The sequence below is a fragment of the Haliotis asinina genome, chromosome 14 (assembly GCF_037392515.1).
Source record: "Haliotis asinina isolate JCU_RB_2024 chromosome 14, JCU_Hal_asi_v2, whole genome shotgun sequence".
Taxonomy (NCBI): Eukaryota; Metazoa; Mollusca; class Gastropoda; order Lepetellida; family Haliotidae; genus Haliotis; species Haliotis asinina.
Genome location: NC_090293.1, coordinates 3940663 through 3961204, shown reverse-complemented (window position 1 = coordinate 3961204; position 20542 = coordinate 3940663). Strand labels below are relative to the sequence as shown.

The 20542-nt window shown below is 43.3% G+C and overlaps 43 non-coding genes across 43 annotated transcripts; all 43 read right to left on the bottom strand.

Annotated features, from left to right (window-relative positions):
• Window positions 1-287: 287 nt before the first annotated feature.
• Trnat-ugu (transfer RNA threonine (anticodon UGU)) lies at window positions 288-360 on the bottom strand. The gene has a single exon. It is a non-coding gene; the product is annotated as a tRNA-Thr (tRNA).
• A 609-nt stretch (window positions 361-969) lies between these two features.
• Window positions 970-1042, bottom strand: Trnat-ugu (transfer RNA threonine (anticodon UGU)). Its single transcript has one exon. It is a non-coding gene; the product is annotated as a tRNA-Thr (tRNA).
• Window positions 1043-1293: 251 nt separating this feature from the next.
• Window positions 1294-1403, bottom strand: Trnai-uau (transfer RNA isoleucine (anticodon UAU)). Its single transcript has 2 exons — window positions 1366-1403; window positions 1294-1329 (listed from the first exon to the last, which is right to left on the bottom strand). It is a non-coding gene; the product is annotated as a tRNA-Ile (tRNA).
• Window positions 1404-1728: 325 nt separating this feature from the next.
• Trnat-ugu (transfer RNA threonine (anticodon UGU)) lies at window positions 1729-1801 on the bottom strand. Its single transcript has one exon. It is a non-coding gene; the product is annotated as a tRNA-Thr (tRNA).
• Window positions 1802-2410: 609 nt separating this feature from the next.
• On the bottom strand, window positions 2411-2483 carry Trnat-ugu (transfer RNA threonine (anticodon UGU)). Its single transcript has one exon. It is a non-coding gene; the product is annotated as a tRNA-Thr (tRNA).
• Window positions 2484-2734: 251 nt separating this feature from the next.
• On the bottom strand, window positions 2735-2844 carry Trnai-uau (transfer RNA isoleucine (anticodon UAU)). The gene is made up of 2 exons: window positions 2807-2844; window positions 2735-2770 (listed from the first exon to the last, which is right to left on the bottom strand). It is a non-coding gene; the product is annotated as a tRNA-Ile (tRNA).
• Window positions 2845-3169: 325 nt separating this feature from the next.
• Window positions 3170-3242, bottom strand: Trnat-ugu (transfer RNA threonine (anticodon UGU)). The gene has a single exon. It is a non-coding gene; the product is annotated as a tRNA-Thr (tRNA).
• Window positions 3243-3850: 608 nt separating this feature from the next.
• Window positions 3851-3923, bottom strand: Trnat-ugu (transfer RNA threonine (anticodon UGU)). The gene has a single exon. It is a non-coding gene; the product is annotated as a tRNA-Thr (tRNA).
• Window positions 3924-4174: 251 nt separating this feature from the next.
• On the bottom strand, window positions 4175-4284 carry Trnai-uau (transfer RNA isoleucine (anticodon UAU)). The gene is made up of 2 exons: window positions 4247-4284; window positions 4175-4210 (listed from the first exon to the last, which is right to left on the bottom strand). It is a non-coding gene; the product is annotated as a tRNA-Ile (tRNA).
• Window positions 4285-4609: 325 nt separating this feature from the next.
• On the bottom strand, window positions 4610-4682 carry Trnat-ugu (transfer RNA threonine (anticodon UGU)). The gene has a single exon. It is a non-coding gene; the product is annotated as a tRNA-Thr (tRNA).
• Window positions 4683-5291: 609 nt separating this feature from the next.
• Window positions 5292-5364, bottom strand: Trnat-ugu (transfer RNA threonine (anticodon UGU)). The gene has a single exon. It is a non-coding gene; the product is annotated as a tRNA-Thr (tRNA).
• Window positions 5365-5615: 251 nt separating this feature from the next.
• On the bottom strand, window positions 5616-5725 carry Trnai-uau (transfer RNA isoleucine (anticodon UAU)). The gene is made up of 2 exons: window positions 5688-5725; window positions 5616-5651 (listed from the first exon to the last, which is right to left on the bottom strand). It is a non-coding gene; the product is annotated as a tRNA-Ile (tRNA).
• Window positions 5726-6050: 325 nt separating this feature from the next.
• Trnat-ugu (transfer RNA threonine (anticodon UGU)) lies at window positions 6051-6123 on the bottom strand. The gene has a single exon. It is a non-coding gene; the product is annotated as a tRNA-Thr (tRNA).
• A 609-nt stretch (window positions 6124-6732) lies between these two features.
• Window positions 6733-6805, bottom strand: Trnat-ugu (transfer RNA threonine (anticodon UGU)). The gene has a single exon. It is a non-coding gene; the product is annotated as a tRNA-Thr (tRNA).
• Window positions 6806-7056: 251 nt separating this feature from the next.
• Window positions 7057-7166, bottom strand: Trnai-uau (transfer RNA isoleucine (anticodon UAU)). Its single transcript has 2 exons — window positions 7129-7166; window positions 7057-7092 (listed from the first exon to the last, which is right to left on the bottom strand). It is a non-coding gene; the product is annotated as a tRNA-Ile (tRNA).
• Window positions 7167-7491: 325 nt separating this feature from the next.
• Window positions 7492-7564, bottom strand: Trnat-ugu (transfer RNA threonine (anticodon UGU)). The gene has a single exon. It is a non-coding gene; the product is annotated as a tRNA-Thr (tRNA).
• Window positions 7565-8173: 609 nt separating this feature from the next.
• On the bottom strand, window positions 8174-8246 carry Trnat-ugu (transfer RNA threonine (anticodon UGU)). The gene has a single exon. It is a non-coding gene; the product is annotated as a tRNA-Thr (tRNA).
• Window positions 8247-8497: 251 nt separating this feature from the next.
• Window positions 8498-8607, bottom strand: Trnai-uau (transfer RNA isoleucine (anticodon UAU)). The gene is made up of 2 exons: window positions 8570-8607; window positions 8498-8533 (listed from the first exon to the last, which is right to left on the bottom strand). It is a non-coding gene; the product is annotated as a tRNA-Ile (tRNA).
• A 325-nt stretch (window positions 8608-8932) lies between these two features.
• Trnat-ugu (transfer RNA threonine (anticodon UGU)) lies at window positions 8933-9005 on the bottom strand. Its single transcript has one exon. It is a non-coding gene; the product is annotated as a tRNA-Thr (tRNA).
• Window positions 9006-9614: 609 nt separating this feature from the next.
• Trnat-ugu (transfer RNA threonine (anticodon UGU)) lies at window positions 9615-9687 on the bottom strand. The gene has a single exon. It is a non-coding gene; the product is annotated as a tRNA-Thr (tRNA).
• Window positions 9688-9938: 251 nt separating this feature from the next.
• On the bottom strand, window positions 9939-10048 carry Trnai-uau (transfer RNA isoleucine (anticodon UAU)). The gene is made up of 2 exons: window positions 10011-10048; window positions 9939-9974 (listed from the first exon to the last, which is right to left on the bottom strand). It is a non-coding gene; the product is annotated as a tRNA-Ile (tRNA).
• Window positions 10049-10373: 325 nt separating this feature from the next.
• On the bottom strand, window positions 10374-10446 carry Trnat-ugu (transfer RNA threonine (anticodon UGU)). The gene has a single exon. It is a non-coding gene; the product is annotated as a tRNA-Thr (tRNA).
• Window positions 10447-11055: 609 nt separating this feature from the next.
• Window positions 11056-11128, bottom strand: Trnat-ugu (transfer RNA threonine (anticodon UGU)). Its single transcript has one exon. It is a non-coding gene; the product is annotated as a tRNA-Thr (tRNA).
• A 251-nt stretch (window positions 11129-11379) lies between these two features.
• Trnai-uau (transfer RNA isoleucine (anticodon UAU)) lies at window positions 11380-11489 on the bottom strand. Its single transcript has 2 exons — window positions 11452-11489; window positions 11380-11415 (listed from the first exon to the last, which is right to left on the bottom strand). It is a non-coding gene; the product is annotated as a tRNA-Ile (tRNA).
• A 325-nt stretch (window positions 11490-11814) lies between these two features.
• Window positions 11815-11887, bottom strand: Trnat-ugu (transfer RNA threonine (anticodon UGU)). The gene has a single exon. It is a non-coding gene; the product is annotated as a tRNA-Thr (tRNA).
• Window positions 11888-12496: 609 nt separating this feature from the next.
• On the bottom strand, window positions 12497-12569 carry Trnat-ugu (transfer RNA threonine (anticodon UGU)). Its single transcript has one exon. It is a non-coding gene; the product is annotated as a tRNA-Thr (tRNA).
• A 251-nt stretch (window positions 12570-12820) lies between these two features.
• Trnai-uau (transfer RNA isoleucine (anticodon UAU)) lies at window positions 12821-12930 on the bottom strand. Its single transcript has 2 exons — window positions 12893-12930; window positions 12821-12856 (listed from the first exon to the last, which is right to left on the bottom strand). It is a non-coding gene; the product is annotated as a tRNA-Ile (tRNA).
• A 325-nt stretch (window positions 12931-13255) lies between these two features.
• On the bottom strand, window positions 13256-13328 carry Trnat-ugu (transfer RNA threonine (anticodon UGU)). Its single transcript has one exon. It is a non-coding gene; the product is annotated as a tRNA-Thr (tRNA).
• A 609-nt stretch (window positions 13329-13937) lies between these two features.
• On the bottom strand, window positions 13938-14010 carry Trnat-ugu (transfer RNA threonine (anticodon UGU)). The gene has a single exon. It is a non-coding gene; the product is annotated as a tRNA-Thr (tRNA).
• A 251-nt stretch (window positions 14011-14261) lies between these two features.
• Trnai-uau (transfer RNA isoleucine (anticodon UAU)) lies at window positions 14262-14371 on the bottom strand. Its single transcript has 2 exons — window positions 14334-14371; window positions 14262-14297 (listed from the first exon to the last, which is right to left on the bottom strand). It is a non-coding gene; the product is annotated as a tRNA-Ile (tRNA).
• A 325-nt stretch (window positions 14372-14696) lies between these two features.
• Window positions 14697-14769, bottom strand: Trnat-ugu (transfer RNA threonine (anticodon UGU)). Its single transcript has one exon. It is a non-coding gene; the product is annotated as a tRNA-Thr (tRNA).
• Window positions 14770-15378: 609 nt separating this feature from the next.
• On the bottom strand, window positions 15379-15451 carry Trnat-ugu (transfer RNA threonine (anticodon UGU)). The gene has a single exon. It is a non-coding gene; the product is annotated as a tRNA-Thr (tRNA).
• A 251-nt stretch (window positions 15452-15702) lies between these two features.
• Window positions 15703-15812, bottom strand: Trnai-uau (transfer RNA isoleucine (anticodon UAU)). The gene is made up of 2 exons: window positions 15775-15812; window positions 15703-15738 (listed from the first exon to the last, which is right to left on the bottom strand). It is a non-coding gene; the product is annotated as a tRNA-Ile (tRNA).
• Window positions 15813-16137: 325 nt separating this feature from the next.
• Window positions 16138-16210, bottom strand: Trnat-ugu (transfer RNA threonine (anticodon UGU)). The gene has a single exon. It is a non-coding gene; the product is annotated as a tRNA-Thr (tRNA).
• Window positions 16211-16819: 609 nt separating this feature from the next.
• On the bottom strand, window positions 16820-16892 carry Trnat-ugu (transfer RNA threonine (anticodon UGU)). The gene has a single exon. It is a non-coding gene; the product is annotated as a tRNA-Thr (tRNA).
• Window positions 16893-17143: 251 nt separating this feature from the next.
• On the bottom strand, window positions 17144-17253 carry Trnai-uau (transfer RNA isoleucine (anticodon UAU)). The gene is made up of 2 exons: window positions 17216-17253; window positions 17144-17179 (listed from the first exon to the last, which is right to left on the bottom strand). It is a non-coding gene; the product is annotated as a tRNA-Ile (tRNA).
• A 325-nt stretch (window positions 17254-17578) lies between these two features.
• Window positions 17579-17651, bottom strand: Trnat-ugu (transfer RNA threonine (anticodon UGU)). Its single transcript has one exon. It is a non-coding gene; the product is annotated as a tRNA-Thr (tRNA).
• Window positions 17652-18260: 609 nt separating this feature from the next.
• On the bottom strand, window positions 18261-18333 carry Trnat-ugu (transfer RNA threonine (anticodon UGU)). Its single transcript has one exon. It is a non-coding gene; the product is annotated as a tRNA-Thr (tRNA).
• A 251-nt stretch (window positions 18334-18584) lies between these two features.
• On the bottom strand, window positions 18585-18694 carry Trnai-uau (transfer RNA isoleucine (anticodon UAU)). The gene is made up of 2 exons: window positions 18657-18694; window positions 18585-18620 (listed from the first exon to the last, which is right to left on the bottom strand). It is a non-coding gene; the product is annotated as a tRNA-Ile (tRNA).
• A 325-nt stretch (window positions 18695-19019) lies between these two features.
• Trnat-ugu (transfer RNA threonine (anticodon UGU)) lies at window positions 19020-19092 on the bottom strand. Its single transcript has one exon. It is a non-coding gene; the product is annotated as a tRNA-Thr (tRNA).
• A 607-nt stretch (window positions 19093-19699) lies between these two features.
• On the bottom strand, window positions 19700-19772 carry Trnat-ugu (transfer RNA threonine (anticodon UGU)). The gene has a single exon. It is a non-coding gene; the product is annotated as a tRNA-Thr (tRNA).
• A 251-nt stretch (window positions 19773-20023) lies between these two features.
• Window positions 20024-20133, bottom strand: Trnai-uau (transfer RNA isoleucine (anticodon UAU)). The gene is made up of 2 exons: window positions 20096-20133; window positions 20024-20059 (listed from the first exon to the last, which is right to left on the bottom strand). It is a non-coding gene; the product is annotated as a tRNA-Ile (tRNA).
• A 325-nt stretch (window positions 20134-20458) lies between these two features.
• Trnat-ugu (transfer RNA threonine (anticodon UGU)) lies at window positions 20459-20531 on the bottom strand. The gene has a single exon. It is a non-coding gene; the product is annotated as a tRNA-Thr (tRNA).
• Between the last annotated feature and the right edge of the window lie 11 nt (window positions 20532-20542).

Genomic DNA, 20542 nt, shown 5'->3' with positions numbered 1-20542 from the left:
CAGCTACTCTTCAAGCAGTCAAATACATTCGGATATGGAAAATTGCCACATGTTGCATATTGAACTGAACAAACATTAAGTAGGTCAATCGCAACTCGGGTATTTCATCTTATTCTCTTCTTTACCTCTCCAAAGTTCCAGAATTTGCTTTCAAGCTGATAATTCTTTCATGTTGATGCAACTGAAACGTTTGCTTGGCGGCCGATTTGCATGTGAGGGGACGTTCACCGTCTGGGTAGCACAATGGCATCCTGACACCTCGGTGATAGAAATCTGTAGAAAAAATGAGCCTCCAGTGAGAATCGAACTCACGACGCCTGCTTTACAAGACCAGTGTTCTATCCACTGAGCTATGAAGGCAGTAGGCCATCAACCGCAACGTATCAATTCCTATTTTCGCTCTTATCTCTTAGACTAAGATCTCTTGCAGTAGAAAAGACAAATAGATTGCAACAGCACAATCAAACAATACCGTTTTTATGGGTGTCTTCTGACAAATATTGAGTGCGAAAGATACATTTTGTTCACTTAAAATATATGAATTGTACAACTTCAGTTGAGTCGAGTAGAGGCATTTAATTATAAAGGCTTGGGTATGGACTTCAGACCCTCAAAGGCACTTGCACTTGGGTAACAAAGGCCACGTTAAACTCACACATGCATTTGTCCCTAATGCCACTGTGGTGAACTCACAGCTGTTTCCAGTCATGTGACGAATAGTTGGCCTCAAAATGCACAAAGGTTTCTTCCGAATGAGGACCAAATTATTGCATGTTTTGAAAGAAACCTATTTGATAGTCCCAAATGATCATCGATGTCCCGACCCTTGGTTTAGGAGACCGGCACCCTTAGAACTGAGTTACCTTAGTTGCTTGCACAAGACTTCACCATGGTGCCTGATGAAGAGGGTTTATTAGCTCAACTGCAAAAAAAACCCCCAAAATCTTAAAACAGCGACAAAATACATCTAGCCCCCAGTGAGGATCGAACTCACGACCCCTGGCTTACAAGACCAGTGCTCTAACCACTGAGCTATGGAGGCATCTGATAAGTGGGGGCAATTTGCCATGCTTTTAACAGCTGTTGGTCCCGGGGTGGTCGATTGCAGTTACGATCTGTCTGTGTAAACACCATTGGCGTGGGATATTCTAAACTTCACATATTTCAAAATGTGTCAGTTGCCATTTACAAGATGTATTTTCATCTGTCACACACTTACTTCCATGACGCTGATGGGTGTAATGGGAGTGAGAGTGTTTGAGAAAATGTCAGAAAAATAAAGAAAAGGAAGCATGCCCCGGGTGAGGCTCGAACTCACAACCTCCGCATTCCTCATCCCATGCTGATCATGGGGAAGGTACTGACTATAAGTACGGCGCGCTAACCGATTGTGCCACCGGGGCAGCTGATAAACAGCTGAACATTTTCACTGCAAGCTACTCAGCTACTCTTCAAGCAGTCAAATACATTCGGATATGGAAAATTGCCACATGTTGCATATTGAACTGAACAAACATTAAGTAGGTCAATCGCAACTCGGGTATTTCATCTTATTCTCTTCTTTACCTCTCCAAAGTTCCAGAATTTGCTTTCAAGCTGATAATTCTTTCATGTTGATGCAACTGAAACGTTTGCTTGGCGGCCGATTTGCATGTGAGGGGACGTTCACCGTCTGGGTAGCACAATGGCATCCTGACACCTCGGTGATAGAAATCTGTAGAAAAAATGAGCCTCCAGTGAGAATCGAACTCACGACGCCTGCTTTACAAGACCAGTGTTCTATCCACTGAGCTATGAAGGCAGTAGGCCATCAACCGCAACGTATCAATTCCTATTTTCGCTCTTATCTCTTAGACTAAGATCTCTTGCAGTAGAAAAGACAAATAGATTGCAACAGCACAATCAAACAATACCGTTTTTATGGGTGTCTTCTGACAAATATTGAGTGCGAAAGATACATTTTGTTCACATAAAATATATGAATTGTACAACTTCAGTTGAGTCGAGTAGAGGCATTTAATTATAAAGGCTTGGGTATGGACTTCAGACCCTCAAAGGCACTTGCACTTGGGTAACAAAGGCCACGTTAAACTCACACATGCATTTGTCCCTAATGCCACTGTGGTGAACTCACAGCTGTTTCCAGTCATGTGACGAATAGTTGGCCTCAAAATGCACAAAGGTTTCTTCCGAATGAGGACCAAATTATTGCATGTTTTGAAAGAAACCTATTTGATAGTCCCAAATGATCATCGATGTCCCGACCCTTGGTTTAGGAGACCGGCACCCTTAGAACTGAGTTACCTTAGTTGCTTGCACAAGACTTCACCATGGTGCCTGATGAAGAGGGTTTATTAGCTCAACTGCAAAAAAAAACCCCAAAATCTTAAAACAGCGACAAAATACATCTAGCCCCCAGTGAGGATCGAACTCACGACCCCTGGTTTACAAGACCAGTTCTCTAACCACTGAGCTATGGAGGCATCTGATAAGTGGGGGCAATTTGCCATGCTTTTAACAGCTGTTGGTCCCGGGGTGGTCGATTGCAGTTACGATCTGTCTGTGTAAACACCATTGGCGTGGGATATTCTAAACTTCACATATTTCAAAATGTGTCAGTTGCCATTTACAAGATGTATTTTCATCTGTCACACACTTACTTCCATGACGCTGATGGGTGTAATGGGAGTGAGAGTGTTTGAGAAAATGTCAGAAAAATAAAGAAAAGGAAGCATGCCCCGGGTGAGGCTCGAACTCACAACCTCCGCATTCCTCATCCCATGCTGATCATGGGGAAGGTACTGACTATAAGTACGGCGCGCTAACCGATTGTGCCACCGGGGCAGCTGATAAACAGCTGAACATTTTCACTGCAAACTACTCAGCTACTCTTCAAGCAGTCAAATACATTCGGATATGGAAAATTGCCACATGTTGCATATTGAACTGAACAAACATTAAGTAGGTCAATCGCAACTCGGGTATTTCATCTTATTCTCTTCTTTACCTCTCCAAAGTTCCAGAATTTGCTTTCAAGCTGATAATTCTTTCATGTTGATGCAACTGAAACGTTTGCTTGGCGGCCGATTTGCATGTGAGGGGACGTTCACCGTCTGGGTAGCACAATGGCATCCTGACACCTCGGTGATAGAAATCTGTAGAAAAAATGAGCCTCCAGTGAGAATCGAACTCACGACGCCTGCTTTACAAGACCAGTGTTCTATCCACTGAGCTATGAAGGCAGTAGGCCATCAACCGCAACGTATCAATTCCTATTTTCGCTCTTATCTCTTAGACTAAGATCTCTTGCAGTAGAAAAGACAAATAGATTGCAACAGCACAATCAAACAATACCGTTTTTATGGGTGTCTTCTGACAAATATTGAGTGCGAAAGATACATTTTGTTCACTTAAAATATATGAATTGTACAACTTCAGTTGAGTCGAGTAGAGGCATTTAATTATAAAGGCTTGGGTATGGACTTCAGACCCTCAAAGGCACTTGCACTTGGGTAACAAAGGCCACGTTAAACTCACACATGCATTTGTCCCTAATGCCACTGTGGTGAACTCACAGCTGTTTCCAGTCATGTGACGAATAGTTGGCCTCAAAATGCACAAAGGTTTCTTCCGAATGAGGACCAAATTATTGCATGTTTTGAAAGAAACCTATTTGATAGTCCCAAATGATCATCGATGTCCCGACCCTTGGTTTAGGAGACCGGCACCCTTAGAACTGAGTTACCTTAGTTGCTTGCACAAGACTTCACCATGGTGCCTGATGAAGAGGGTTTATTAGCTCAACTGCAAAAAAAACCCCAAAATCTTAAAACAGCGACAAAATACATCTAGCCCCCAGTGAGGATCGAACTCACGACCCCTGGCTTACAAGACCAGTGCTCTAACCACTGAGCTATGGAGGCATCTGATAAGTGGGGGCAATTTGCCATGCTTTTAACAGCTGTTGGTCCCGGGGTGGTCGATTGCAGTTACGATCTGTCTGTGTAAACACCATTGGCGTGGGATATTCTAAACTTCACATATTTCAAAATGTGTCAGTTGCCATTTACAAGATGTATTTTCATCTGTCACACACTTACTTCCATGACGCTGATGGGTGTAATGGGAGTGAGAGTGTTTGAGAAAATGTCAGAAAAATAAAGAAAAGGAAGCATGCCCCGGGTGAGGCTCGAACTCACAACCTCCGCATTCCTCATCCCATGCTGATCATGGGGAAGGTACTGACTATAAGTACGGCGCGCTAACCGATTGTGCCACCGGGGCAGCTGATAAACAGCTGAACATTTTCACTGCAAACTACTCAGCTACTCTTCAAGCAGTCAAATACATTCGGATATGGAAAATTGCCACATGTTGCATATTGAACTGAACAAACATTAAGTAGGTCAATCGCAACTCGGGTATTTCATCTTATTCTCTTCTTTACCTCTCCAAAGTTCCAGAATTTGCTTTCAAGCTGATAATTCTTTCATGTTGATGCAACTGAAACGTTTGCTTGGCGGCCGATTTGCATGTGAGGGGACGTTCACCGTCTGGGTAGCACAATGGCATCCTGACACCTCGGTGATAGAAATCTGTAGAAAAAATGAGCCTCCAGTGAGAATCGAACTCACGACGCCTGCTTTACAAGACCAGTGTTCTATCCACTGAGCTATGAAGGCAGTAGGCCATCAACCGCAACGTATCAATTCCTATTTTCGCTCTTATCTCTTAGACTAAGATCTCTTGCAGTAGAAAAGACAAATAGATTGCAACAGCACAATCAAACAATACCGTTTTTATGGGTGTCTTCTGACAAATATTGAGTGCGAAAGATACATTTTGTTCACATAAAATATATGAATTGTACAACTTCAGTTGAGTCGAGTAGAGGCATTTAATTATAAAGGCTTGGGTATGGACTTCAGACCCTCAAAGGCACTTGCACTTGGGTAACAAAGGCCACGTTAAACTCACACATGCATTTGTCCCTAATGCCACTGTGGTGAACTCACAGCTGTTTCCAGTCATGTGACGAATAGTTGGCCTCAAAATGCACAAAGGTTTCTTCCGAATGAGGACCAAATTATTGCATGTTTTGAAAGAAACCTATTTGATAGTCCCAAATGATCATCGATGTCCCGACCCTTGGTTTAGGAGACCGGCACCCTTAGAACTGAGTTACCTTAGTTGCTTGCACAAGACTTCACCATGGTGCCTGATGAAGAGGGTTTATTAGCTCAACTGCAAAAAAAACCCCCAAAATCTTAAAACAGCGACAAAATACATCTAGCCCCCAGTGAGGATCGAACTCACGACCCCTGGTTTACAAGACCAGTGTTCTAACCACTGAGCTATGGAGGCATCTGATAAGTGGGGGCAATTTGCCATGCTTTTAACAGCTGTTGGTCCCGGGGTGGTCGATTGCAGTTACGATCTGTCTGTGTAAACACCATTGGCGTGGGATATTCTAAACTTCACATATTTCAAAATGTGTCAGTTGCCATTTACAAGATGTATTTTCATCTGTCACACACTTACTTCCATGACGCTGATGGGTGTAATGGGAGTGAGAGTGTTTGAGAAAATGTCAGAAAAATAAAGAAAAGGAAGCATGCCCCGGGTGAGGCTCGAACTCACAACCTCCGCATTCCTCATCCCATGCTGATCATGGGGAAGGTACTGACTATAAGTACGGCGCGCTAACCGATTGTGCCACCGGGGCAGCTGATAAACAGCTGAACATTTTCACTGCAAACTACTCAGCTACTCTTCAAGCAGTCAAATACATTCGGATATGGAAAATTGCCACATGTTGCATATTGAACTGAACAAACATTAAGTAGGTCAATCGCAACTCGGGTATTTCATCTTATTCTCTTCTTTACCTCTCCAAAGTTCCAGAATTTGCTTTCAAGCTGATAATTCTTTCATGTTGATGCAACTGAAACGTTTGCTTGGCGGCCGATTTGCATGTGAGGGGACGTTCACCGTCTGGGTAGCACAATGGCATCCTGACACCTCGGTGATAGAAATCTGTAGAAAAAATGAGCCTCCAGTGAGAATCGAACTCACGACGCCTGCTTTACAAGACCAGTGTTCTATCCACTGAGCTATGAAGGCAGTAGGCCATCAACCGCAACGTATCAATTCCTATTTTCGCTCTTATCTCTTAGACTAAGATCTCTTGCAGTAGAAAAGACAAATAGATTGCAACAGCACAATCAAACAATACCGTTTTTATGGGTGTCTTCTGACAAATATTGAGTGCGAAAGATACATTTTGTTCACTTAAAATATATGAATTGTACAACTTCAGTTGAGTCGAGTAGAGGCATTTAATTATAAAGGCTTGGGTATGGACTTCAGACCCTCAAAGGCACTTGCACTTGGGTAACAAAGGCCACGTTAAACTCACACATGCATTTGTCCCTAATGCCACTGTGGTGAACTCACAGCTGTTTCCAGTCATGTGACGAATAGTTGGCCTCAAAATGCACAAAGGTTTCTTCCGAATGAGGACCAAATTATTGCATGTTTTGAAAGAAACCTATTTGATAGTCCCAAATGATCATCGATGTCCCGACCCTTGGTTTAGGAGACCGGCACCCTTAGAACTGAGTTACCTTAGTTGCTTGCACAAGACTTCACCATGGTGCCTGATGAAGAGGGTTTATTAGCTCAACTGCAAAAAAACCCCCCAAAATCTTAAAACAGCGACAAAATACATCTAGCCCCCAGTGAGGATCGAACTCACGACCCCTGGTTTACAAGACCAGTGCTCTAACCACTGAGCTATGGAGGCATCTGATAAGTGGGGGCAATTTGCCATGCTTTTAACAGCTGTTGGTCCCGGGGTGGTCGATTGCAGTTACGATCTGTCTGTGTAAACACCATTGGCGTGGGATATTCTAAACTTCACATATTTCAAAATGTGTCAGTTGCCATTTACAAGATGTATTTTCATCTGTCACACACTTACTTCCATGACGCTGATGGGTGTAATGGGAGTGAGAGTGTTTGAGAAAATGTCAGAAAAATAAAGAAAAGGAAGCATGCCCCGGGTGAGGCTCGAACTCACAACCTCCGCATTCCTCATCCCATGCTGATCATGGGGAAGGTACTGACTATAAGTACGGCGCGCTAACCGATTGTGCCACCGGGGCAGCTGATAAACAGCTGAACATTTTCACTGCAAACTACTCAGCTACTCTTCAAGCAGTCAAATACATTCGGATATGGAAAATTGCCACATGTTGCATATTGAACTGAACAAACATTAAGTAGGTCAATCGCAACTCGGGTATTTCATCTTATTCTCTTCTTTACCTCTCCAAAGTTCCAGAATTTGCTTTCAAGCTGATAATTCTTTCATGTTGATGCAACTGAAACGTTTGCTTGGCCGCCGATTTGCATGTGAGGGGACGTTCACCGTCTGGGTAGCACAATGGCATCCTGACACCTCGGTGATAGAAATCTGTAGAAAAAATGAGCCTCCAGTGAGAATCGAACTCACGACGCCTGCTTTACAAGACCAGTGTTCTATCCACTGAGCTATGAAGGCAGTAGGCCATCAACCGCAACGTATCAATTCCTATTTTCGCTCTTATCTCTTAGACTAAGATCTCTTGCAGTAGAAAAGACAAATAGATTGCAACAGCACAATCAAACAATACCGTTTTTATGGGTGTCTTCTGACAAATATTGAGTGCGAAAGATACATTTTGTTCACTTAAAATATATGAATTGTACAACTTCAGTTGAGTCGAGTAGAGGCATTTAATTATAAAGGCTTGGGTATGGACTTCAGACCCTCAAAGGCACTTGCACTTGGGTAACAAAGGCCACGTTAAACTCACACATGCATTTGTCCCTAATGCCACTGTGGTGAACTCACAGCTGTTTCCAGTCATGTGACGAATAGTTGGCCTCAAAATGCACAAAGGTTTCTTCCGAATGAGGACCAAATTATTGCATGTTTTGAAAGAAACCTATTTGATAGTCCCAAATGATCATCGATGTCCCGACCCTTGGTTTAGGAGACCGGCACCCTTAGAACTGAGTTACCTTAGTTGCTTGCACAAGACTTCACCATGGTGCCTGATGAAGAGGGTTTATTAGCTCAACTGCAAAAAAAACCCCCAAAATCTTAAAACAGCGACAAAATACATCTAGCCCCCAGTGAGGATCGAACTCACGACCCCTGGTTTACAAGACCAGTGCTCTAACCACTGAGCTATGGAGGCATCTGATAAGTGGGGGCAATTTGCCATGCTTTTAACAGCTGTTGGTCCCGGGGTGGTCGATTGCAGTTACGATCTGTCTGTGTAAACACCATTGGCGTGGGATATTCTAAACTTCACATATTTCAAAATGTGTCAGTTGCCATTTACAAGATGTATTTTCATCTGTCACACACTTACTTCCATGACGCTGATGGGTGTAATGGGAGTGAGAGTGTTTGAGAAAATGTCAGAAAAATAAAGAAAAGGAAGCATGCCCCGGGTGAGGCTCGAACTCACAACCTCCGCATTCCTCATCCCATGCTGATCATGGGGAAGGTACTGACTATAAGTACGGCGCGCTAACCGATTGTGCCACCGGGGCAGCTGATAAACAGCTGAACATTTTCACTGCAAACTACTCAGCTACTCTTCAAGCAGTCAAATACATTCGGATATGGAAAATTGCCACATGTTGCATATTGAACTGAACAAACATTAAGTAGGTCAATCGCAACTCGGGTATTTCATCTTATTCTCTTCTTTACCTCTCCAAAGTTCCAGAATTTGCTTTCAAGCTGATAATTCTTTCATGTTGATGCAACTGAAACGTTTGCTTGGCGGCCGATTTGCATGTGAGGGGACGTTCACCGTCTGGGTAGCACAATGGCATCCTGACACCTCGGTGATAGAAATCTGTAGAAAAAATGAGCCTCCAGTGAGAATCGAACTCACGACGCCTGCTTTACAAGACCAGTGTTCTATCCACTGAGCTATGAAGGCAGTAGGCCATCAACCGCAACGTATCAATTCCTATTTTCGCTCTTATCTCTTAGACTAAGATCTCTTGCAGTAGAAAAGACAAATAGATTGCAACAGCACAATCAAACAATACCGTTTTTATGGGTGTCTTCTGACAAATATTGAGTGCGAAAGATACATTTTGTTCACTTAAAATATATGAATTGTACAACTTCAGTTGAGTCGAGTAGAGGCATTTAATTATAAAGGCTTGGGTATGGACTTCAGACCCTCAAAGGCACTTGCACTTGGGTAACAAAGGCCACGTTAAACTCACACATGCATTTGTCCCTAATGCCACTGTGGTGAACTCACAGCTGTTTCCAGTCATGTGACGAATAGTTGGCCTCAAAATGCACAAAGGTTTCTTCCGAATGAGGACCAAATTATTGCATGTTTTGAAAGAAACCTATTTGATAGTCCCAAATGATCATCGATGTCCCGACCCTTGGTTTAGGAGACCGGCACCCTTAGAACTGAGTTACCTTAGTTGCTTGCACAAGACTTCACCATGGTGCCTGATGAAGAGGGTTTATTAGCTCAACTGCAAAAAAACCCCCCAAAATCTTAAAACAGCGACAAAATACATCTAGCCCCCAGTGAGGATCGAACTCACGACCCCTGGTTTACAAGACCAGTGCTCTAACCACTGAGCTATGGAGGCATCTGATAAGTGGGGGCAATTTGCCATGCTTTTAACAGCTGTTGGTCCCGGGGTGGTCGATTGCAGTTACGATCTGTCTGTGTAAACACCATTGGCGTGGGATATTCTAAACTTCACATATTTCAAAATGTGTCAGTTGCCATTTACAAGATGTATTTTCATCTGTCACACACTTACTTCCATGACGCTGATGGGTGTAATGGGAGTGAGAGTGTTTGAGAAAATGTCAGAAAAATAAAGAAAAGGAAGCATGCCCCGGGTGAGGCTCGAACTCACAACCTCCGCATTCCTCATCCCATGCTGATCATGGGGAAGGTACTGACTATAAGTACGGCGCGCTAACCGATTGTGCCACCGGGGCAGCTGATAAACAGCTGAACATTTTCACTGCAAACTACTCAGCTACTCTTCAAGCAGTCAAATACATTCGGATATGGAAAATTGCCACATGTTGCATATTGAACTGAACAAACATTAAGTAGGTCAATCGCAACTCGGGTATTTCATCTTATTCTCTTCTTTACCTCTCCAAAGTTCCAGAATTTGCTTTCAAGCTGATAATTCTTTCATGTTGATGCAACTGAAACGTTTGCTTGGCGGCCGATTTGCATGTGAGGGGACGTTCACCGTCTGGGTAGCACAATGGCATCCTGACACCTCGGTGATAGAAATCTGTAGAAAAAATGAGCCTCCAGTGAGAATCGAACTCACGACGCCTGCTTTACAAGACCAGTGTTCTATCCACTGAGCTATGAAGGCAGTAGGCCATCAACCGCAACGTATCAATTCCTATTTTCGCTCTTATCTCTTAGACTAAGATCTCTTGCAGTAGAAAAGACAAATAGATTGCAACAGCACAATCAAACAATACCGTTTTTATGGGTGTCTTCTGACAAATATTGAGTGCGAAAGATACATTTTGTTCACTTAAAATATATGAATTGTACAACTTCAGTTGAGTCGAGTAGAGGCATTTAATTATAAAGGCTTGGGTATGGACTTCAGACCCTCAAAGGCACTTGCACTTGGGTAACAAAGGCCACGTTAAACTCACACATGCATTTGTCCCTAATGCCACTGTGGTGAACTCACAGCTGTTTCCAGTCATGTGACGAATAGTTGGCCTCAAAATGCACAAAGGTTTCTTCCGAATGAGGACCAAATTATTGCATGTTTTGAAAGAAACCTATTTGATAGTCCCAAATGATCATCGATGTCCCGACCCTTGGTTTAGGAGACCGGCACCCTTAGAACTGAGTTACCTTAGTTGCTTGCACAAGACTTCACCATGGTGCCTGATGAAGAGGGTTTATTAGCTCAACTGCAAAAAAACCCCCCAAAATCTTAAAACAGCGACAAAATACATCTAGCCCCCAGTGAGGATCGAACTCACGACCCCTGGTTTACAAGACCAGTGCTCTAACCACTGAGCTATGGAGGCATCTGATAAGTGGGGGCAATTTGCCATGCTTTTAACAGCTGTTGGTCCCGGGGTGGTCGATTGCAGTTACGATCTGTCTGTGTAAACACCATTGGCGTGGGATATTCTAAACTTCACATATTTCAAAATGTGTCAGTTGCCATTTACAAGATGTATTTTCATCTGTCACACACTTACTTCCATGACGCTGATGGGTGTAATGGGAGTGAGAGTGTTTGAGAAAATGTCAGAAAAATAAAGAAAAGGAAGCATGCCCCGGGTGAGGCTCGAACTCACAACCTCCGCATTCCTCATCCCATGCTGATCATGGGGAAGGTACTGACTATAAGTACGGCGCGCTAACCGATTGTGCCACCGCGGCAGCTGATAAACAGCTGAACATTTTCACTGCAAACTACTCAGCTACTCTTCAAGCAGTCAAATACATTCGGATATGGAAAATTGCCACATGTTGCATATTGAACTGAACAAACATTAAGTAGGTCAATCGCAACTCGGGTATTTCATCTTATTCTCTTCTTTACCTCTCCAAAGTTCCAGAATTTGCTTTCAAGCTGATAATTCTTTCATGTTGATGCAACTGAAACGTTTGCTTGGCGGCCGATTTGCATGTGAGGGGACGTTCACCGTCTGGGTAGCACAATGGCATCCTGACACCTCGGTGATAGAAATCTGTAGAAAAAATGAGCCTCCAGTGAGAATCGAACTCACGACGCCTGCTTTACAAGACCAGTGTTCTATCCACTGAGCTATGAAGGCAGTAGGCCATCAACCGCAACGTATCAATTCCTATTTTCGCTCTTATCTCTTAGACTAAGATCTCTTGCAGTAGAAAAGACAAATAGATTGCAACAGCACAATCAAACAATACCGTTTTTATGGGTGTCTTCTGACAAATATTGAGTGCGAAAGATACATTTTGTTCACTTAAAATATATGAATTGTACAACTTCAGTTGAGTCGAGTAGAGGCATTTAATTATAAAGGCTTGGGTATGGACTTCAGACCCTCAAAGGCACTTGCACTTGGGTAACAAAGGCCACGTTAAACTCACACATGCATTTGTCCCTAATGCCACTGTGGTGAACTCACAGCTGTTTCCAGTCATGTGACGAATAGTTGGCCTCAAAATGCACAAAGGTTTCTTCCGAATGAGGACCAAATTATTGCATGTTTTGAAAGAAACCTATTTGATAGTCCCAAATGATCATCGATGTCCCGACCCTTGGTTTAGGAGACCGGCACCCTTAGAACTGAGTTACCTTAGTTGCTTGCACAAGACTTCACCATGGTGCCTGATGAAGAGGGTTTATTAGCTCAACTGCAAAAAAACCCCCCAAAATCTTAAAACAGCGACAAAATACATCTAGCCCCCAGTGAGGATCGAACTCACGACCCCTGGTTTACAAGACCAGTGCTCTAACCACTGAGCTATGGAGGCATCTGATAAGTGGGGGCAATTTGCCATGCTTTTAACAGCTGTTGGTCCCGGGGTGGTCGATTGCAGTTACGATCTGTCTGTGTAAACACCATTGGCGTGGGATATTCTAAACTTCACATATTTCAAAATGTGTCAGTTGCCATTTACAAGATGTATTTTCATCTGTCACACACTTACTTCCATGACGCTGATGGGTGTAATGGGAGTGAGAGTGTTTGAGAAAATGTCAGAAAAATAAAGAAAAGGAAGCATGCCCCGGGTGAGGCTCGAACTCACAACCTCCGCATTCCTCATCCCATGCTGATCATGGGGAAGGTACTGACTATAAGTACGGCGCGCTAACCGATTGTGCCACCGGGGCAGCTGATAAACAGCTGAACATTTTCACTGCAAACTACTCAGCTACTCTTCAAGCAGTCAAATACATTCGGATATGGAAAATTGCCACATGTTGCATATTGAACTGAACAAACATTAAGTAGGTCAATCGCAACTCGGGTATTTCATCTTATTCTCTTCTTTACCTCTCCAAAGTTCCAGAATTTGCTTTCAAGCTGATAATTCTTTCATGTTGATGCAACTGAAACGTTTGCTTGGCGGCCGATTTGCATGTGAGGGGACGTTCACCGTCTGGGTAGCACAATGGCATCCTGACACCTCGGTGATAGAAATCTGTAGAAAAAATGAGCCTCCAGTGAGAATCGAACTCACGACGCCTGCTTTACAAGACCAGTGTTCTATCCACTGAGCTATGAAGGCAGTAGGCCATCAACCGCAACGTATCAATTCCTATTTTCGCTCTTATCTCTTAGACTAAGATCTCTTGCAGTAGAAAAGACAAATAGATTGCAACAGCACAATCAAACAATACCGTTTTTATGGGTGTCTTCTGACAAATATTGAGTGCGAAAGATACATTTTGTTCACTTAAAATATATGAATTGTACAACTTCAGTTGAGTCGAGTAGAGGCATTTAATTATAAAGGCTTGGGTATGGACTTCAGACCCTCAAAGGCACTTGCACTTGGGTAACAAAGGCCACGTTAAACTCACACATGCATTTGTCCCTAATGCCACTGTGGTGAACTCACAGCTGTTTCCAGTCATGTGACGAATAGTTGGCCTCAAAATGCACAAAGGTTTCTTCCGAATGAGGACCAAATTATTGCATGTTTTGAAAGAAACCTATTTGATAGTCCCAAATGATCATCGATGTCCCGACCCTTGGTTTAGGAGACCGGCACCCTTAGAACTGAGTTACCTTAGTTGCTTGCACAAGACTTCACCATGGTGCCTGATGAAGAGGGTTTATTAGCTCAACTGCAAAAAAACCCCCCAAAATCTTAAAACAGCGACAAAATACATCTAGCCCCCAGTGAGGATCGAACTCACGACCCCTGGTTTACAAGACCAGTGCTCTAACCACTGAGCTATGGAGGCATCTGATAAGTGGGGGCAATTTGCCATGCTTTTAACAGCTGTTGGTCCCGGGGTGGTCGATTGCAGTTACGATCTGTCTGTGTAAACACCATTGGCGTGGGATATTCTAAACTTCACATATTTCAAAATGTGTCAGTTGCCATTTACAAGATGTATTTTCATCTGTCACACACTTACTTCCATGACGCTGATGGGTGTAATGGGAGTGAGAGTGTTTGAGAAAATGTCAGAAAAATAAAGAAAAGGAAGCATGCCCCGGGTGAGGCTCGAACTCACAACCTCCGCATTCCTCATCCCATGCTGATCATGGGGAAGGTACTGACTATAAGTACGGCGCGCTAACCGATTGTGCCACCGCGGCAGCTGATAAACAGCTGAACATTTTCACTGCAAACTACTCAGCTACTCTTCAAGCAGTCAAATACATTCGGATATGGAAAATTGCCACATGTTGCATATTGAACTGAACAAACATTAAGTAGGTCAATCGCAACTCGGGTATTTCATCTTATTCTCTTCTTTACCTCTCCAAAGTTCCAGAATTTGCTTTCAAGCTGATAATTCTTTCATGTTGATGCAACTGAAACGTTTGCTTGGCGGCCGATTTGCATGTGAGGGGACGTTCACCGTCTGGGTAGCACAATGGCATCCTGACACCTCGGTGATAGAAATCTGTAGAAAAAATGAGCCTCCAGTGAGAATCGAACTCACGACGCCTGCTTTACAAGACCAGTGTTCTATCCACTGAGCTATGAAGGCAGTAGGCCATCAACCGCAACGTATCAATTCCTATTTTCGCTCTTATCTCTTAGACTAAGATCTCTTGCAGTAGAAAAGACAAATAGATTGCAACAGCACAATCAAACAATACCGTTTTTATGGGTGTCTTCTGACAAATATTGAGTGCGAAAGATACATTTTGTTCACTTAAAATATATGAATTGTACAACTTCAGTTGAGTCGAGTAGAGGCATTTAATTATAAAGGCTTGGGTATGGACTTCAGACCCTCAAAGGCACTTGCACTTGGGTAACAAAGGCCACGTTAAACTCACACATGCATTTGTCCCTAATGCCACTGTGGTGAACTCACAGCTGTTTCCAGTCATGTGACGAATAGTTGGCCTCAAAATGCACAAAGGTTTCTTCCGAATGAGGACCAAATTATTGCATGTTTTGAAAGAAACCTATTTGATAGTCCCAAATGATCATCGATGTCCCGACCCTTGGTTTAGGAGACCGGCACCCTTAGAACTGAGTTACCTTAGTTGCTTGCACAAGACTTCACCATGGTGCCTGATGAAGAGGGTTTATTAGCTCAACTGCAAAAAAAACCCCCAAAATCTTAAAACAGCGACAAAATACATCTAGCCCCCAGTGAGGATCGAACTCACGACCCCTGATTTACAAGACCAGTGCTCTAACCACTGAGCTATGGAGGCATCTGATAAGTGGGGGCAATTTGCCATGCTTTTAACAGCTGTTGGTCCCGGGGTGGTCGATTGCAGTTACGATCTGTCTGTGTAAACACCATTGGCGTGGGATATTCTAAACTTCACATATTTCAAAATGTGTCAGTTGCCATTTACAAGATGTATTTTCATCTGTCACACACTTACTTCCATGACGCTGATGGGTGTAATGGGAGTGAGAGTGTTTGAGAAAATGTCAGAAAAATAAAGAAAAGGAAGCATGCCCCGGGTGAGGCTCGAACTCACAACCTCCGCATTCCTCATCCCATGCTGATCATGGGGAAGGTACTGACTATAAGTACGGCGCGCTAACCGATTGTGCCACCGGGGCAGCTGATAAACAGCTGAACATTTTCACTGCAAACTACTCAGCTACTCTTCAAGCAGTCAAATACATTCGGATATGGAAAATTGCCACATGTTGCATATTGAACTGAACAAACATTAAGTAGGTCAATCGCAACTCGGGTATTTCATCTTATTCTCTTCTTTACCTCTCCAAAGTTCCAGAATTTGCTTTCAAGCTGATAATTCTTTCATGTTGATGCAACTGAAACGTTTGCTTGGCGGCCGATTTGCATGTGAGGGGACGTTCACCGTCTGGGTAGCACAATGGCATCCTGACACCTCGGTGATAGAAATCTGTAGAAAAAATGAGCCTCCAGTGAGAATCGAACTCACGACGCCTGCTTTACAAGACCAGTGTTCTATCCACTGAGCTATGAAGGCAGTAGGCCATCAACCGCAACGTATCAATTCCTATTTTCGCTCTTATCTCTTAGACTAAGATCTCTTGCAGTAGAAAAGACAAATAGATTGCAACAGCACAATCAAACAATACCGTTTTTATGGGTGTCTTCTGACAAATATTGAGTGCGAAAGATACATTTTGTTCACTTAAAATATATGAATTGTACAACTTCAGTTGAGTCGAGTAGAGGCATTTAATTATAAAGGCTTGGGTATGGACTTCAGACCCTCAAAGGCACTTGCACTTGGGTAACAAAGGCCACGTTAAACTCACACATGCATTTGTCCCTAATGCCACTGTGGTGAACTCACAGCTGTTTCCAGTCATGTGACGAATAGTTGGCCTCAAAATGCACAAAGGTTTCTTCCGAATGAGGACCAAATTATTGCATGTTTTGAAAGAAACCTATTTGATAGTCCCAAATGATCATCGATGTCCCGACCCTTGGTTTAGGAGACCGGCACCCTTAGAACTGAGTTACCTTAGTTGCTTGCACAAGACTTCACCATGGTGCCTGATGAAGAGGGTTTATTAGCTCAACTGCAAAAAAAAACCCCAAAATCTTAAAACAGCGACAAAATACATCTAGCCCCCAGTGAGGATCGAACTCACGACCCCTGGTTTACAAGACCAGTGCTCTAACCACTGAGCTATGGAGGCATCTGATAAGTGGGGGCAATTTGCCATGCTTTTAACAGCTGTTGGTCCCGGGGTGGTCGATTGCAGTTACGATCTGTCTGTGTAAACACCATTGGCGTGGGATATTCTAAACTTCACATATTTCAAAATGTGTCAGTTGCCATTTACAAGATGTATTTTCATCTGTCACACACTTACTTCCATGACGCTGATGGGTGTAATGGGAGTGAGAGTGTTTGAGAAAATGTCAGAAAAATAAAGAAAAGGAAGCATGCCCCGGGTGAGGCTCGAACTCACAACCTCCGCATTCCTCATCCCATGCTGATCATGGGGAAGGTACTGACTATAAGTACGGCGCGCTAACCGATTGTGCCACCGGGGCAGCTGATAAACAGCTGAACATTTTCACTGCAAACTACTCAGCTACTCTTCAAGCAGTCAAATACATTCGGATATGGAAAATTGCCACATGTTGCATATTGAACTGAACAAACATTAAGTAGGTCAATCGCAACTCGGGTATTTCATCTTATTCTCTTCTTTACCTCTCCAAAGTTCAAGAATTTGCTTTCAAGCTGATAATTCTTTCATGTTGATGCAACTGAAACGTTTGCTTGGCGGCCGATTTGCATGTGAGGGGACGTTCACCGTCTGGGTAGCACAATGGCATCCTGACACCTCGGTGATAGAAATCTGTAGAAAAAATGAGCCTCCAGTGAGAATCGAACTCACGACGCCTGGTTTACAAGACCAGTGTTCTATCCACTGAGCTATGAAGGCAGTAGGCCATCAACCGCAACGTATCAATTCCTATTTTCGCTCTTATCTCTTAGACTAAGATCTCTTGCAGTAGAAAAGACAAATAGATTGCAACAGCACAATCAAACAATACCGTTTTTATGGGTGTCTTCTGACAAATATTGAGTGCGAAAGATACATTTTGTTCACTTAAAATATATGAATTGTACAACTTCAGTTGAGTCGAGTAGAGGCATTTAATTATAAAGGCTTGGGTATGGACTTCAGACCCTCAAAGGCACTTGCACTTGGGTAACAAAGGCCACGTTAAACTCACACATGCATTTGTCCCTAATGCCACTGTGGTGAACTCACAGCTGTTTCCAGTCATGTGACGAATAGTTGGCCTCAAAATGCACAAAGGTTTCTTCCGAATGAGGAACAAATTATTGCATGTTTTGAAAGAAACCTATTTGATAGTCCCAAATGATCATCGATGTCCCGACCCTTGGTTTAGGAGACCGGCACCCTTAGAACTGAGTTACCTTAGTTGCTTGCACAAGACTTCACCATGGTGCCTGATGAAGAGGGTTTATTAGCTCAACTGCAAAAAAAAACCCCAAAATCTTAAAACAGCGACAAAATACATCTAGCCCCCAGTGAGGATCGAACTCACGACCCCTGGTTTACAAGACCAGTGCTCTAACCACTGAGCTATGGAGGCATCTGATAAGTGGGGGCAATTTGCCATGCTTTTAACAGCTGTTGGTCCCGGGGTGGTCGATTGCAGTTACGATCTGTCTGTGTAAACACCATTGGCGTGGGATATTCTAAACTTCACATATTTCAAAATGTGTCAGTTGCCATTTACAAGATGTATTTTCATCTGTCACACACTTACTTCCATGACGCTGATGGGTGTAATGGGAGTGAGAGTGTTTGAGAAAATGTCAGAAAAATAAAGAAAAGGAAGCATGCCCCGGGTGAGGCTCGAACTCACAACCTCCGCATTCCTCATCCCATGCTGATCATGGGGAAGGTACTGACTATAAGTACGGCGCGCTAACCGATTGTGCCACCGGGGCAGCTGATAAACAGCTGAACATTTTCACTGCAAACTACTCAGCTACTCTTCAAGCAGTCAAATACATTCGGATATGGAAAATTGCCACATGTTGCATATTGAACTGAACAAACATTAAGTAGGTCAATCGCAACTCGGGTATTTCATCTTATTCTCTTCTTTACCTCTCCAAAGTTCAAGAATTTGCTTTCAAGCTGATAATTCTTTCATGTTGATGCAACTGAAACGTTTGCTTGGCGGCCGATTTGCATGTGAGGGGACGTTCACCGTTTGGGTAGCACAATGGCATCCTGACACCTCGGTGATAGAAATCTGTAGAAAAAATGAGCCTCCAGTGAGAATCGAACTCACGACGCCTGCTTTACAAGACCAGTGTTCTATCCACTGAGCTATGAAGGCAGTATGCCATCAACCGCAACGTATCAATTCCTATTTTCGCTCTTATCTCTTAGACTAAGATCTCTTGCAGTAGAAAAGAAAATAGATTGCAACAGCACAATCAAACAATACCGTTTTTATGGGTGTCTTCTGACAAATATTGAGTGCGAAAGATTCATTTTGTTCACTTAAAATATATGAATTGTACAACTTCAGTTGAGTCGAGTAGAGGCATTTAATTATAAAGGCTTGGGTATGGACTTCAGACCCTCAAAGGCACTTGCACTTGGGTAACAAAGGCCACGTTAAACTCACACATGCATTTGTCCCTAATGCCACTGTGGTGAACTCACAGCTGTTTCCAGTCATGTGACGAATAGTTGGCCTCAAAATGCACAAAGGTTTCTTCCGAATGAGGACCAAATTATTGCATGTTTTGAAAGAAACCTATTTGATAGTCCCAAATGATCATCGATGTCCCGACCCTTGGTTTAGGAGACCGGCACCCTTAGAACTGAGTTACCTTAGTTGCTTGCACAAGACTTCACCATGGTGCCTGATGAAGAGGGTTTATTAGCTCAACTGCAAAAAAACCCCCAAAATCTTAAAACAACGACAAAATACATCTAGCCCCCAGTGAGGATCGAACTCACGACCCCTGGTTTACAAGACCAGTGCTCTAACCACTGAGCTATGGAGGCATCTGATAAGTGGGGGCAATTTGCCATGCTTTTAACAGCTGTTGGTCCCGGGGTGGTCGATTGCAGTTACGATCTGTCTGTGTAAACACCATTGGCGTGGGATATTCTAAACTTCACATATTTCAAAATGTGTCACTTGCCATTTACAAGATGTATTTTCATCTGTCACACACTTACTTCCATGACGCTGGTGGGTGTAATGGGAGTGAGAGTGTTTGAGAAAATGTCAGAAAAATAAAGAAAAGGAAGCATGCCCCGGGTGAGGCTCGAACTCACAACCTCCGCATTCCTCATCCCATGCTGATCATGGGGAAGGTACTGACTATAAGTACGGCGCGCTAACCGATTGTGCCACCGGGGCAGCTGATAAACAGCTGAACATTTTCACTGCAAACTACTCAGCTACTCTTCAAGCAGTCAAATACATTCGGATATGGAAAATTGCCACATGTTGCATATTGAACTGAACAAACATTAAGTAGGTCAATCGCAACTCGGGTATTTCATCTTATTATCTTCTTTACCTCTCCAAAGGTCCAGAATTTGCTTTCAAGCTGATAATTCTTTCATGTTGATGCAACTGAAACGTTTGCTTGGCGGCCGATTTGCATGTGAGGGGACGTTCACCGTCTGGGTAGCACAATGGCATCCTGACACCTCGGTGATAGAAATCTGTAGAAAAAATGAGCCTCCAGTGAGAATCGAACTCACGACGCCTGCTTTACAAGACCAGTGTTCTATCCACTGAGCTATGAAGGCAGTAGGCCATC